Source organism: Pagrus major, chromosome 13, assembly GCF_040436345.1.
Source record: "Pagrus major chromosome 13, Pma_NU_1.0".
NCBI classification, from domain to species: Eukaryota; Metazoa; Chordata; class Actinopteri; order Spariformes; family Sparidae; genus Pagrus; species Pagrus major.
In genome coordinates this window covers 17994731-18010733 of record NC_133227.1, presented here as the reverse complement: position 1 = coordinate 18010733, position 16003 = coordinate 17994731, and the positions used below count along the sequence as shown (strand labels likewise).

General features: G+C 44.3%; 1 pseudogene; it reads right to left on the bottom strand.

Moving 5' to 3' along the window:
- Positions 1–12674: 12674 nt before the first annotated feature.
- LOC141007362 (uncharacterized) lies at positions 12675–15043 on the bottom strand (annotated as a pseudogene).
- Positions 15044–16003: the final 960 nt, after the last annotated feature.

Here is a 16003-nt window from a genome sequence, read left to right as displayed (position 1 = left end):
TCTCCCTCCGTTTAAGAGAGCTGTTTTCCAGGTTGAAGCAGAGGGATGGTGGCGGTCTAGGTGAAGGAGATGTTCTGCTGAGGGACCAGTTCATTATGGGATTGAGAGAAGGACCCATCCGACAAGAGCTGCCTCGCCAAGTGAGGAAGACACCTACACTCTCCTTCGATGAATTCAAGATGGAGGCGCTGGCGCTGGAAGAGGAACAGGACGAACATTGGCCGCCTGCTACCTGCTTAGCAGTGAAACAGCGGATGCCCACTGCTTCACCCACCCCAAGGGACTGGAAGCAAGAGCTGAAAAAGGAGATCCTCCAAGAGGTAAAGGAACAGATGACAGAGATGACAAAAACAATTTTAGCAGGACTCAAAGATAATGTTAAAGCGGCCACACAGGCATCCCCACCCCTGCACTCAGAGACATACACATCCAATCCTAGCAGAAATGGGTACAGAGACAGAACTGTAGGTGGCCCTCACAAATATAGACCCACAAGGACGCCCAATTTGCAATTCTTGTGCTGAACCTGGCCATTTTAGTCGTTATTGTCCCACTAGGTCTGCCACTCAGGGTTTTTAGTTTCTCCGGCCACCGTGGGTCAGGTGTCCTGATCCCCTAGAGCTGACCCTCCTAACAACAATACAGAGGTTAAAATCTTTGGACCCTGCCCCCAGGTGACTGTGAGGGTAGATGAGGTAGGCGTCCAGTGTTTGGTTGATACTGGCTCCCAAGGCACCCTTTTTAGTGAGAGCCTGTGTAGTGAGCTTTTTAAAGACAAAGAACAGAGAGGAGTATTGTCTTGGCTTAAACTTAGGGCAGCGAATGGGTTGAGCATTCCCTATACCAGCTATGTTGTTGCAGATTTTCAAGTTGGGGGAGTCCGAGTCCCAGCCCGCGGTGTTGTCGTAGTCAAAGATGAGTTTATAGGGGACAAAAAGGCCATTTTGGGAATGAATGTAATTTGGGACTGTTGGGAAGAACTTTTTAGTAGGTGCCGCCCAGATTCATACCAGGCTAGCTCCGCTCCTTTGGAGAAAGGTTGGAGCGAAGTCTTTCTTGACTGCCAACGCGTCCAAGCTTCCTTGGCTAGAGAGAATTGGCAGAGCACCGCTTGGTTAGCCTACCGCGCTGACATAACGATTCCTGCACAAAGTGAAGTGATGTTGTGGGCAAAAGTGCCATCACATCCTTATAGACGACAGTGCGCACTAGTGGAGCCTCTAGACGGAGTAGAGGGTATTGAGGTAGCAAGGACTCTGGTAACGCTGAGGAAGGGTCGGCTCCCTATTAGGGTAAGAAACAGTAATCCATTCCCCACGACCCTCAACAGACTTCAGAGAGTGGCTATGGTCTGTTCCGTGCTCCCTGAACAGGTTAGGACAGGCAGAGAAGTGTCCCTTACAGAGGTGAGTCCAGGGGTTCTGGAAGTTAGTCTTGTCGATGGTGGTGAGCAGGTAACTGACGCGTTAGGAACAAGGGTTGGGTCCACATCTCTTAAGAGCGACTGTTTGACTGGGGAGCAACAGCTACAGTTAGACCAGCTGGTCCAGAAGTGGGAACATGTCTTCTCCAAACATGAGGAAGATTATGGCCGCACTAATGTAGTGAAGCATAGGATCCCCACAGGCAGTGCAGCACCTTTTAAAGAGAGATATAGACCGATACCCCCTACCCTGTATAAGGCGATCCGCAGGTTTCTACAAGGCATGCTAACAGCAGGAGTTGTTCAAGAGAGCAGTTGTCCCTGGGCTGCCCCGATAGTGTTGGTGCAGAAAGTGTGGAGCATGGCGTTTCTGCGTAGACTATCGTAAACTCAACAACCTCACACACAAAGATGCCTTCCCCCTCCCCCCTCCCCCGTATTGAAGACTCTTACAAGCCTCACCCGAGCTGAATGGTATTCAACTCTTGACCTGGCTAGCGGATACTGGCAAGTCGAGGTTGAAGAAAGTGATAGAGAGAAAACAGCATTCACCACCCCTTTTGGTTTATTTGAGTTTGAAAGGATGCCATTTGGCTTCTGCAACGCCCCCATTACTTTCCAGAGACTCATGCAGCGCTGTTTAGGTGACCACTTAACTGAATCCTCCCTTGTGTACCTCAGTGATGTTATTGTGTACTCTAAAGACTTTGCAGCTCATCTGAATCACCTAGAGGAGATATTCAGGTCCCTCAGTCGATATGGTGTCAACTCCGCCCCGGAAAGTGTCACCTGTTCCAGAAGTAAGTCAAGTTTTTGGGGCGTAAAGTCTGCGGCCAGGGCGTTGCACCTGACCCAGAGAAGATGGCAGCCGTCCAAAACTGGGCCACCCCAGCCACAGTCAAACAGGTGAGATCTTTCTTGGGATTTGCAGGCTACTACAGACGCTTTATTAAAGACTTCTCAAAGATTACCAAACCACTGAATGAACTGTTGAGGGGAACAGGCCGGAGCCGGGGTCGACAATCACATTTGATTCAGTGGACTAAAGAATGTGAGGTAGCTTTCAAGCAGTTGAAACAAGAACTAAAGCCCCCATTTTAGCTTATCCAGATTATACTCAGCCATTTATCCTCTACACAGATGCCAGCAACCGTGGATTGGGTGCCGTCTTGGCACAAGAACAGGAAGGTACAGAAAGAGTCATTGCATATGCCAGTAGAAGCCTCAACCCAGCAGAACGCAATGATGCTAACTATAGCTCTTTTAAACTTGAATTGCTGGCACTGAAGTGGGCAATGGGGGAGAAATTTAAAGACTACTTGTGGGGTGCTAAAGTGACTGTTGTGACAGATAATAACCCACTTGTACATTTACAGACTGCAAAATTCGGGGCTGTGGAGCAAACGTGGGTTGCTCAGCTTGCCATTTTCGATTACACCATTAAGCACCGCCCTGGGAGGGATCATACTAATGCTGATGCTCTGCTCTGATGCCTGTGAGTGCTTTGGGACAGTCCAACGGCAGCACCCGCTGCTCGTTGAACGATACGTGCTTTCACGTCAGAGTCTCCACAAGTCTCCAAATACACCAGAAAAAGTTGCAAGATTTGTCGCTAGTCGCTTTTTTGAAAAAGTCGCTAGAGGGGTCTGAAAACTCGCTAAATATAGCGACAAAGTCACTAGGTTGGCAACGCTGGATGTAACGCCACATTTTAATTTACTTCAGTTCTTGTAAACTCCGACAAAAAATCAGAATCAGAATCAGAATTCCTTTATTTGTCCCGCAAATGGGGAAATTTCTTTGTCACAGCAGCCAAAGGACAGTAATTACAATAGACAATAATAAAAAGTAAAAAATAAACAATATAATAAGAAGATAAGAAATAGAATTGACTTGTATATACATAATATTTACAATATGAACACTGTAGTAATATTTACAATATGAACAGTGTAATTATAAACAGTATGGTATTTTTATTTATAAATAATAATAAATATGGGTATTTTAAAAAATTGTCCAGTTAGTGCAAACCAAAATGTATATGGGATATGTGTAGAGTTGTTTATGGCATAGTGCACATGTGAGGTCTACTGGGAGCAGTGCTGGTTGTACAGTCTAACAGCAGCAGGAAGGAAGGACCTGTGATACCTCTCCTTCACACACTTAGGGTGTATCAGTCTGTCACTGAAGGAGCTGACCAGTGCGGTGATAGTGACCTGCAGGTGGTGCGCAGCGATGACAGCTTATCCATCATCCTGCTCTCTCCCACCACCTGCACTGGGTCAAGAGGGCATCCCAGGATGGAGCTGGCCTTCTTGATAAGTTTGTCAAGTCTCCTCCTGCCTGCTGCCGAGATGCTGCTGCTCCAGCAGACTATACCATAGAAAATGGCTGATGCCACCACAGAGTCATAGAAACTCGTCAGGAGTGCCCCCTGTACTCCAAATGACCTGAGCTTCCTCAGCAGATGGAGTCTGCTCTGACCTTTCTTATATGTTGCTGCAGTGTGATCAATCCAGTCCAGTTTATTGTTCAGGTGAACTCCCAGGTACTTGTAAGACTTCACCATCTCAATGTCCATTCCCAGGATGTTCACCTGTGTGCAGGGTTGTTTGTGCTTGCGGAAATCCACCACCAGCTCTTTGGTCTTCCCGGCGTTGAGCTGGAGGTTGTTCCGCTGGCACCAGTCTACGAAGTCCTGAATAAGTTCTCTGTAGGCTCTGTCGTCCCTGATGAGGCCGACAATAGCAGAGTTGTCAGAGAACTTTTGTAGATGGCTGTGGGGTGTTTGGTGGGAGAAGTCTGCAGTGTACAGGGTGAACAGGAAAGGGGCCAGGACTGTTCCCTGTGGGGCCCCCATACCGCAAACAACCATGTCCAACACACAGTCCCGAGTCCTCACATACTTTGGCTGGTTGGTGAGGTAGTCGAGGATCCAGGATGTGAGGTGTTGGTCCACCCCCGTGAGCTCCAGCTTGTCCCCCAAAAGTGCAGGCTGTATGGTGTTGAAAGCACTGGAGAAATCAAAGAACATGATCCTCATAGTGCTTCCAGGCTTTTCCAGGTGAGACAGTGATCTGTCCAGGAGGAAGATGATGGCGTCGTCCACTCCGATACCAGGCTGGTAGGCAAACTGGAGTGGGTCCATAAAAGGACCCACCAGAGGGCAGAGATGGACAAGGACCAGCCACTCCAGGGTCTTCATCAGGTGTGAAGTGAGAGCAACTGGGTGTAGCTGTTGAAGTCCTTTGGGTGAGGGGTCCTTGATACTGGTACCACGCAGGAGGTTTTCCACAGCAGTGTCACTTTTCCCAGCTTCAGGCTCATGTTGAAGATGTACTCCAACATCCTGCACAGCTGGTCTGCACAGGACTTGAGGAGCCTGGAGCTGATACCATCAGGACCCGTGGGCTTCTTCACCTTCATCTTCCTCAGTACGTTCCTCACCTGGATAGTGGAGAGGGACAGATTGGAGCAGGGGGGCTGAGTGTCGGGTGGGGGAGGTGGGTGAATGTCAGTGGGGGGAGTCTGCAACATGAAAGCAGTAGAAAGGAAGGTAGAGGTGAGAATGGGGCAGGAAACGGGGGATGGAAGAGGTGGTGGGGGGCAGCAGAGATGACTGGGCTGGGGGAGGGGTGGGTGTCTGGTCAAACCTATTGAAGAATAGGTTCAGGTCGTTCACCCACGTCTGATCCCCGGCAGCCTGGGAGTCTGGTTTCCTCAGCCCTGAGATTGTTTTAAGGCTTTTCCAGACTCCACTGACATTTCTCTGCTGCAGCTGGACCTCCATCTTCCTCCTGTAGCTGTTCTTCCCCTCTCTGATCTTCTTCCTCAGCTCCTTCTGCACAGTCTTCAGCTCCTCCTTGTTTCCTGACCTAAAGGCCCTCTTTTTCTCCTTAAGGAGAGCCTTTATGCCAGGATTAATCCAGGGTTTGCTGTTTGAAAAACACTGTACAGTCCTGGTGGGTACAGTGTTATCAACACAGAAGTTAATGTAGTCCATTATGCAGCCTTTTAAACTGACGATGTCCTCCCCATGAGAAACACACAGTTCTTCCCACACAGTTGAGTCAAAGCAGTCCCTAGGAGCCTCTTCAGACTCCTCAGACCATGTTTTAACTGTGCAGGTTTCCACTGGTCACCTGTTAACAAGGGGCTTGTAAACAGGCAGGAGATGCACCAGGTTGTGGTCAGATTATTACTTTGCGCCCCGGCCGGCTCTGCTGACCGGAGCGCGGAGTAATAATTAGTAGCAGTGAAGAGTCCAAGTGACACTTTGGTCCAATCAGAAACATATAATTTGACCGGATCTAACTCTAGGGTTGTGGAAAGCGCACTGTTATGCCTTAACCAAGATATCGATCATTAAGATTAATTGGATCATATCTGACTGGAATGAACCCGCCACAGTGGCTGGTAAACTGATTCAAGGCTAGCTACTGGGCAGAGTTTATGCAGATGATGCAATCCAAGGATGAAAAAGCACCGTTTCCATAACAACGCATTTTTACACCACTCATTGTAACAGTCAGTAAATTGGTGTTTGTTTTAGTAATGTCATGATTCAGTGCCTGTTTCTGTTTACTTTGTAGTTTTACCCTTGTGTGTCATGTCATGCTTATCAGTTCCTCCTATGTGTTTTTGTCATGGTTCAGTATCTGTTTGGTTTATTTCCTGTTTTATTTTGAAATTGTTCCCTTGTGTGTCGCATCCTACTTGTCACTTCTTCCTGTGTGTTTTTCCATTGATTCCCTCACCTGTCCGTGTCCGTCCTCACTCCACCTGTACCTCGTCTTGTCATTAGTGTCTCTGTGTATATAGCCTTTGTTCGCCCTCATGTCTTCGTCAGATCATTTTGTTTCCCCATGTTGGTTCGTTTCCCCGTGTTGGTCTGTCTCCCTCTTTGATGTCCCGTTCCCGACCATACCTGCATTAGCCGTTAGCCTAGCCTGTGTTTGTCCTGGTCTGCCTTGTTCCGTGTTCCCCCGTGAAGTCTCTCTTTGTTCCCAACCAGCTTCCTCCCTCGTGTCTCCTCCTGTGACCCCTCGTGTCTCCCGGTTTTGGTATGTTTGTAATTTGGTTTCTCTTTTGATTTGTACTTTGCTTAGCCCTTTGTTGCTACTTTGGTTTTTGTCTTCTAGTGTTACTTTTATATTGTTTGTATTCCCCTCGTGGATTGTAGTTTCAGCTTGTTTATTAAAGCTCGCTTTTTGTTTCCCCTCTATACTGCCTCTTGTGTGTGCCTATGTGTGTGTCTGCGTTTGGGTCCTCTCCTCCATTTAATATCCCGTAAAACCATAACATGTAACTTTATTACCATGCCTGTTTTAACTGATGCTGTCTTTGTTTGAGTCTTTGTTTGAGTCTGACGTTACACCAGCCAAGGTTCTGAAGTATTTACGGACATTTGGACTGTCACAAAAGTCTAGCGTAAACTCTGCCAGTGGGTCGACTACCTCGTAACATACATCGATTTTGATTTTCATAGTTTATCAGTCTATGGTTGGAGGGATGACTTACAAATACTGTGGTGTCTCTGTCCGTTTTGAAAACATCACTGGTATTGATCTGTAATTTTTTCTTTCGTTCTTGCCTTTAGGTAGGTTCATGGTTGGTTTGCTTTTGCAGCACCCCCCATTGTCAGTTGGTAGAAGTGACAGAGTAATACTTTGTTTCACTGGCCGCATTTAATTTGGAGGCTACTAAAATTATTCTCTCTACGTATGTAGGTTAATAAACCACCGTTATTCCGGTGCCGCCGGTCAGATGATAAAATCGGTTATCTTAGTGCGGTACAATATTTTTGCATCTTTCATCATAGAAAATGGCACTGATGGATACATCCTGATAAGAGCATGGCTCTTACTATTTATTAAAAGTGAGCCTGTCAAGACCATGTACTGCAACATTTATGTATTTTTAAAACTGTTCTAATGTCCATGGCTCTGTGGCTCTATTGCTGGCTCTGACAAACTGTCAATTGAATGAAATAAGAAGCTTACTCGGAGGTATACATCCCCTGAAACATCATTTTGATATTGCAGGAAAATACTGGTGATAAATTTGTTCACTTTTTTTATTGCATATTGTATAATGTACTCAGCTGATATCTAGTAAGATGACGTATTACTGCAGATTTTGCTTAGCATGGTACATAGACATTAGCAGAATGAGGAACTACAGAGTGATTGTGAGTGGTAAGAGGAAATGAACAACACTTGATATGACTAGAGAAGGCTATTAATGGGACATAGTGAGGGTTCAAGGTGTCAATCAGTTTCACACACACACACACACTAAAGTTTTCATGTGTACATGTATGAATACATACACAAACTCAAAGAAAAAGTGCATACCATTAGTTCATAAAATCTAAATACACTAGGCAAATAAACAAATAAAACCAGCAGTACAGTCAGTTAAATCTAGTAAAAACAGAGAAAGCTCTCCAATAAAAGTATGTTTTAAGAAGCGATTTGAAAGAGGTCATTGTTTCTATTGACCTATTTCCTCAGGCAGCTTGTAGCTTTGGGGCTTGGCCTGTGAATGCTCTGTCACTTCTCGTTTTCTGATGCATGTACAGATAAGAGACCTCTGTCAGAGGATCTCAGGCTATGTACTGGCTCGTATGAAAGAGTTCAGATAAATAGCATGGAGAGAGGCCATGAAGAGCCCTGAAAGTCAACAGCAGGATCTTAAAAGCAATTCTAAAACACACTGGTAGCCAATGCACGCAGTCTTAATCAGACCTGATGTGGTCACTAATCTTGTATCTTGGTAAAGCCTGGCAGCTAAATTCTGTACAATTTTAAGCCAAATAATAGATTTTTGGTTGAGCCCAGTGAAAAGGGGATTGCAATAGTCAAGGTGTGAGTAGATTAATCATGTTAAATGGTCTCTGTGTCTTTGAAAGATAAAAATGGATCGTATTTTTAGACATATTTCTGGGACTGCAAGTTTTGTTGGATGCTGCTCAAAGCTTAAATTACAATCAAATAGATTTCAAAAGATGCTTTGCAGCTATGTTGATGTGTTCCAGCAGGGGATCAGCAGATAGCTAAATTTTCTTTGCTATGTGCTGGGAACCAACAACGATCTCTGTTTTGCTAGTAATAAGCTGCAGAAAATTTTGTGTCATCCATCATATAGGCAGTCAGTAGAAGCATGCCAGGTTCAGTGGCTCTAATGGGCAAGTAGATCTGTGTGTCACTGATGTAACAATGTAAGGAAATGTCTATGGATAATATGTCCTAGATTTTGGAGGGCTTTAAATGAGACCAACTATGATTGGGTCAAAGGAACAATATTTGTCACATGGTAACTGATGGCATTTACAACGGTTACTAAAGACACTCAGGAGGTCACCACCGCTTCCGAGTACTATAACCTGATCGACTTATGAAAAAAAAGCAAAAGCTTGAGTTTGCGTTGAGGGGCATGGCAGAGTGGCAAATATTAATGATTGGCCATTAAACAGGAAGTTGCTTTGACTCAGCTGTACATGATCGAATCTGCACTCATGTTTGGTAAGAGTCCTGGCCTCAACACATACACATGACAATATTCAGTTGTTCAGGCAAACCTTCAGTCCATGATAATGGTGTGAGGCAAACATTGTGACTTCTCGGATGCCATTGCTGTGCCAACACGTTAGTCACCATGAAACAGGATGTTGTTTTAACCTGACTGTACTTTGTCCAATCTTCCCTAAATTTGACATGTTTGATCACAGTCCCGTCTATGTGAGTCTTTTGTGGCAATCATTTGATTAATATGAAATTTTTATGTTGCGGCCGACTCTTTGTGTAATTAGTGAGTGTTTTCTAGCACCACATAGTGGACACCACCTTCATGCAGTGTACAAAAGACATGAAAAATCAAATGTGTGTGCGGTCAATGTCCGGCAACCAGGCTGCAGCTGCTGCATGCCCTGACGCCCATTCATCACTGCTTGCTGTTTTAATTAGGGCCCGAGCAGGAAACCTGCGAGGTCCCTATTGTTTTTCAAATGGTTTTTATTAGGGCCCAAGCAGGAAACCTGCAAGGTCCCTATTGTTCTTGTATTGATTATTATAAGGGCCCGAGCAGGGAACCTGCAAGGTCCCTATTGTTTTTGTAGTGATTATTCTTTTTTTTTAGTTATTAGGGCCCGAGCAGGGAACCTGCAAGGTCCCTATTGTTTTTCAAATGTTAATAGGGCCCGAGCAGGAAACCTGCAAGGTCCCTATTGTTTTTCGAATGATTATTATTATTTGTTTCCTTCTGCCAAAATGATTGCATTTTTCACTGCCTGAACATACCCCAAAACGCACCAAACTTGGAATATACGTCACACCTGGCAAATATTTTACAATCTGTTGTCGTTGTGAATTTCCACCACTAGGTGGTGCTATAATCAAGGAAAGTGCATTTTGCTTAATAACTCCCATATACTTTGTCACACATTCAAAAACCTTATATTCTTAAACCTTATAGCGTTCAGTGAATTGTGCTGAATCTCCTGATATAGGCCACGCCCATTTCTGCCTAAGGTTTTTTTTCGCAAATTTGCGAAATGTCACAAACCTACTTTTTCGAACCCCTCCCAGGCAATTTCACCAATTTGCACCAAACTTTGCACACAGCGTCTGTGGACCCTTCTGACAAAAATTTACTAAAAGAATTGTGATATTCCAAAGAATACTCAACTTATGAAATAACAACTTCCTGCAGATTTCGTTCCAAACAAGAAGTGTTGCATATCTCCACATTGGTTTGTCCAAATTACATGAAACTCAGGATACTACTTCCCCATGAGCCCCTAAGGCTCTGTGCAACATTTTTGGCGATGACAACTAGGTGGCGCTCTTTAAATTGAAGTAATTTATATCTCCACATCTGTTACTCGGATTTACACGAAACTTGGTAGAATTATTGTCAATGCCCTCCTGAGGATATCTGTCAAAGGTTTTACTGATCCAACACTAGGTGGCGGTCTCGTGGCAGTCTAATTTAATATTTGGCAATGTGCCCACACCATAACACTTATGGATATGAAATTGATAGGGGTGTTATACACTGGCCCCTGTAACTCACACACCAAAAATGACCAGCAGGTGGCGCTATTATCAAGACAAAAACGTTTTTGCCCAATAACTCCCACATAATATGTTGCACAGTTTTAAACCTTATATTTACGTGTTCCCTGAATTCAGCTGAAATGTGTGATGCAGGCCATGCCCACTTTCGCACTAAATTTCCATTTGCGAAATGTCGCAAACCTACTTTTTCGAACTCCTCCCAGGCAATTTCTCCCATTTGCACCAAACTTTGCACGCAGCATCTGTGGACCCTCCTGACAAAAATTTATTAAAAGAATTGTGATAGTCCAAAGAACGCCCAAAATATAAAACAACAATTTCCTGCACATTGTGGTCAAACAGACAGTCTTGCATATCTTCACCAAATACAGTCCCATTAACACACGGACAGTTAAGGCACGCAAACACAATGATCGGTCCATGGGGCCGGATAAGCGCCACGCCCCGACAGCAGCATGCTCCGACACGCGTGGACTGCAAGGGCCCGTTCATCGCTGCTTGCAGCTTTAATTAGGGCCCGAGCAGGAAACCTGCGAGGTCCCTATTGTTTTTGTAAGGATTATTATTTTTTTCCTTCCTCCCAAATGATCGCATTTTTCACTGCCTGAACATTGATGAAAACGTGATTTTATTTGGCAAACACATTAGGCTTGGCAAAAATTTTTATAATCTATGGTGGTCTATAATCAAGGAAAGTGCGTTTTGGCTTATAACTCCCATATAGTTTGTCGCACATTCAAAAACCTTATATCCACGCGTTCCCTGAATTGTGTTGAATCTTGTGATATAGGCCACGCCCATTTCCACCTACCATTTTTTTTCGCAAACTCGCAAAATATCACAAACCTACTTTTTCAAACTCCTCCCAGGCAATTTCCCCCATTTGCACCAAACTTTGCACACAGCATCTGTGGACACTCCTGACAAAAAGTTAGTAAAAGAATTTTGATAGTCCAAACAACGGCCAAAATATAAAACAACAATTTCCTGCACATTGTGGTCAAACAGACAGTCTTGCATATCTTGACGAAATACAGTCCGATTACCACAAAACTTTTCCTAATTGTGTTCCATGGCCCGATGACAGAAATTTGGTGCAAATCGGCCAATAGGTGGCGCTTTTATTGCTAAATGACAGTTTGACTGCCTTCACTGTTGATTCCTCAATGGAACTTGTTGCATTAACAAGCTCCGACAGTAGCATGCCCTGCGAGGGCCCGTTCATCACTGCTTGAAGTTTTAATTTATGATTATATTCTACTTAGTTATGGTATATTTCACTTATTTATGATTTTTACGAGTGACTTTTATAATTAGTGATTATTATTTGGGACTTATTTACATTTTAATGACTTAGCATCTTACTCTTGTATGTAAAGTAACCTGATTGAAAGGTCAGCTGAGGTTCACTTATGTTTCTATGAAATGTACCTTCACGGTTGTAAGCTTTTCTCTGGGTTTGAACATTGTTGGGAACTTTTAGGATAATGCAAAAAGAAAGCTCAAGAAAATATATACAGTAACATAGGTCTAGTCATTTTTAGTATGTATGTATTAATAGTAATGTAATGTATCTTAAATGCCAAATATATAGTATTGTTGTCAAGATCTTAACTTATGATAAAAAAAGACCCTCTCAAATGCACTGGCCAAAGAGGCCAAGACTGGGTAAATATTTCATTCAAAACATCTTGGAACACCTGACAAACATGTAAGGCAAGATTTAGAGGTATACATTTTACAAAAATGTGTTCCTCATCTATCAGAACTTATATTAATTAATAATGAAGTTCACAGTTCTTCTTTCATTGCTATTCTGCAGCTCCAGGAGGAAGTAAAGTGCTAGTTAGCGACTGAGGGATGAGACATAAACTTGAACACAGTGTACAGCATATTTACATTTACATTAAGCAGATGCTTTTGTCCAAAGCAACTTACAATAAGTACATTTGTCACAAGAAAGAAACCATGACATCACCGTCGATAAAGTAGAAAAGAAAAGAGAAACAATTTTCAAGCCCTCATCTGAGCAAAGTAGTTGCTATTTATCAAGGATACCATAAGTACAAAAGTGATATGATGAAAGTGCTAAGGTTAAGAACTTACAAGTGCATATAAATAAGTATTTTTTTTGTGGGGGGAGGGTGGGGGGTTGGGAGGGAGTCATGCTATGCAGGGTCGAGGTGAAGTCTGAACAAGTGAGTCTTGAGTCTTTTGCGGAAGATGGCGAGCGATTCTGCTGTCCTGACATTGGTCGGGAGTTCATTCCACCACTGGGGCGCCAAAACAGAGAAGAGTCGCGACTTCGCTGAGTGGCCTTTGTTTGCTCTCAGCGATGGCGATACCAGCTGGCCAGTTGATGTAGTAGGGCGAAGTGCTCGCTTTGGGGTGTGTGGTCTGACCAGTGTTTGGAGGTAGATGGGTGCGGTTCTGTTGACGGCCTTGAAGGCCAGCACCATGGTGTTGAATCTGATGCGGGTCGCAACAGGAAGCCAGTGGAGGTCACGGAGGAGGGGGGTCACATGGGAGAATTTGGGTAGATTGAAAACAAGGCATGCTGCAGCGTTCTGGATACGTTGCAAGGGTTTAGTCGCAGAGGCTGGGAGTCCAGCCAAGAGAGAGTTGCAGTAGTCCAGGCGGGAAATGACCAGCGATTGGACCAGGAGTTGCGTTGCGTCCTTTGTGAGGAAAGACTGGATCCTGCAGATGTTGTAGAGGGCAAATCTGCAGGATCAAGCCACCGCGGTGACGTTGAAAGTGCAGGATAGTCCGTCGTCGAGGATCACACCCAGGTTTCTCGCAGTTGATGATGGCGATACCGTGACGTTCTCGACAGTGACTGCCAGTTCCATGTGAGGGCAGTCTTTCCCCAGGATGAAGAGGAGTTCAGTTTTACTGAGGTTGAGTTTGAGATAATGCGCAATTGTCCAAGCGGAGATGTCTGCCAGACATTCCGAGATGCGCATGGCAACGTGAGTGTTGGAGGATGGGGGAAAGGAGAGGAACAGTTGGGTGTCGTCAGCATAACAGTGGTAAGAGAATCCATGTGATGTGACTGCAGTGCCCACTGATCTAGAGTATAATGAAAACAGAAGCGGTCCGAGTACTGAGCCTTGAAGGACGCCAGTTTCCAGGGAGCAGGGTTTGGACAAAGAGCCATACCACGTGACCTGAAAGGTGCGATTTGTCAGGTATGATGCGAACCAGGTTAAAGCAGAGTCAGCAATGCCAAGTTCAGCCAGAGTGGAGAGGAGGATTTGGTGGTTGACTTTGTCAAACGCAGAGGATAAATCAAGGAGGATGAGGACTGATGAGTGGGACGAGGCTCTGACGGCACGGAGTGACTCAGTCACTGTGAGGAGGGCCTTCTCAGTGGAGTGAGCAGTCCTGAAGCCTGACTGATTAGGGTCTAGGAGGTTGTTCTGTGAAAGGTAGGAGGACAGTTGGTTGTAGACAGCACGTTCTAGAGTTTTAGAGAGGAAAGAGAGAAGATATACAGGTCTGTAGTTTCGGATGTCAGCTGAGTCAAGGGTGGGTTTCTTTAGGAGTGTGTGAAAAGTTAGCCCTCTTTTCCCCCAACTCGCCTGACATTCCCTGCACCATTTAAACGGACTACTGTCTATTACACGCACACACACACACTTACACGCACACACACACATGCATACACACACAGCTTCGGGCGTTTGCAATTACACGCGGTGCCGGCAACCGCGGCGTAATTCATTCATGCGTAATTACTATTTTACACATCTTTCAGTTACTCACCAAACTTCTGCCAACATCATAGCGGACGACGCGGTACCCGTCGATTCAGCTCCATAACTCATTCCATTCTGTTTGTCCATACATTGTGCACGCAAACACCAACATTACAGTGATAACGTTCACTTTCACTTCCTGGTCCCGCATCACTTTGCTTCCCCAAGGAACACGAGCCCCCCGACTATGACGAATTTATTCCCGGTTTGGGACAGGGGAAAGGGTTGATTTGAGCGGGGGAAGCTATGGGTGTATAGACTATAATGAAATGTAAATATTATTTAATTATATTCATTAATAATAATAATAATAATTAATATATTAATATTATTATTAGTAGTATTGGAGCAGCTGTGTGTGATGGGTAAAATATCAGCTGAATGTCTGTACCTAAAAAAAAAATACCCTGTCACGTTGGTTTCTTCCAATTAGAGGAACTGAAGGGCTATTTAAAGCCAGGGTTTTCTGCCTCAGAGTGTGGGAGTCGGGAGAGAGCAACTTGCTGAGAGGTTGTATTGAGTCAGAGAATTTTGCTAGTGCCTTTAATGTTGAGGAACCGGTGGGTTCATTTTTTGTTTGTTTGTTTGTTTGTTTTGTTTTTGAAGTTTTCTTTTGTTGCCATTGGGCTGGAACACCTGTTTTTTTGCACTGTAAATAAATCTGCACTTTTCACCCTCATCCACATTTGCCGTTGCTGTGTTTTCACCTCATCACCACCCAACCTCAGTGTGTCTTGTCGCCACCATCCTGTGTGGACGTGGGCTGCAAAGTCCATTCTTCACAGAGTGGCTTTACTGTAGCTGTCTTGAAAGGAGCTGGAATACGGCCTGAAGTGAGGGAGGAGTTGATCAGAGTGGTGAGGAAAGGCAAGATGTCGTGCGAGATGTTTTGGAGAAGAGAGGAGGGAATTGGGTCGAGGGAACAGGTGGTGGCACGGTTAGACGTCACTAGCGTGTGAAGCAGGTAAGGCTGTCATAGGTGAGGTTTGGGGGAGGTGCTTTCTGGGAGGGCATAGAAGTAAATGAACTGATGTCATTTACTTTCTCGGTAAAGTAAGTTGCAAAGACATCAGCAGTGAGGGAGGGGGAGGGGTGGGAGGGTGAGGAGCGAAGAGAATATGGAGAATAGATATAAATATATTTAATAGCTTAAACACAACCACATCTGTGATTTCACTTTGAATATACAAAAGACTTAATGACTGAATATATTTGCTCCATTCATCAATCAATCATGAAGAACTTTTTAAACTGTTATACAGTTTCCTCTTTTTGGGATGACTCAGAACATTTAGATGTGGCTTCCATTACCCCTCATCTCCCCTTCACTCTGCTGCTGCTGTTGCTACCTCTATGTCCAGTTCTACTACAATTATTAATCCAGATTTAGTCCATTTAACACATTCAGAGGTAAATATTACTCTATTATACTGTTGCTGGATAATGAAACTAACAAATAGATAAATATAGTATAGTATATTACAGAACAGTAAGAACTACTTACTAACACCTTTGTTTTTAACACCTGCTGCTTGTCTTGAAGCAGCACTGAACTGCCATGTGATGCTTTCAACTCTTTATCTGAAGAAGTACTTAAAACTATCTCTACAGAAATCAGGGCCGCAGAGAGACAGAAAAAGCCAGAGGTGTGAAAATAAAATCTAAAAGAGCAAGTGGAGGAGACGAGAACAGGAAGAGAGAAAAAAAAAACCTGTCTAGGAAATGAGAACACAAAG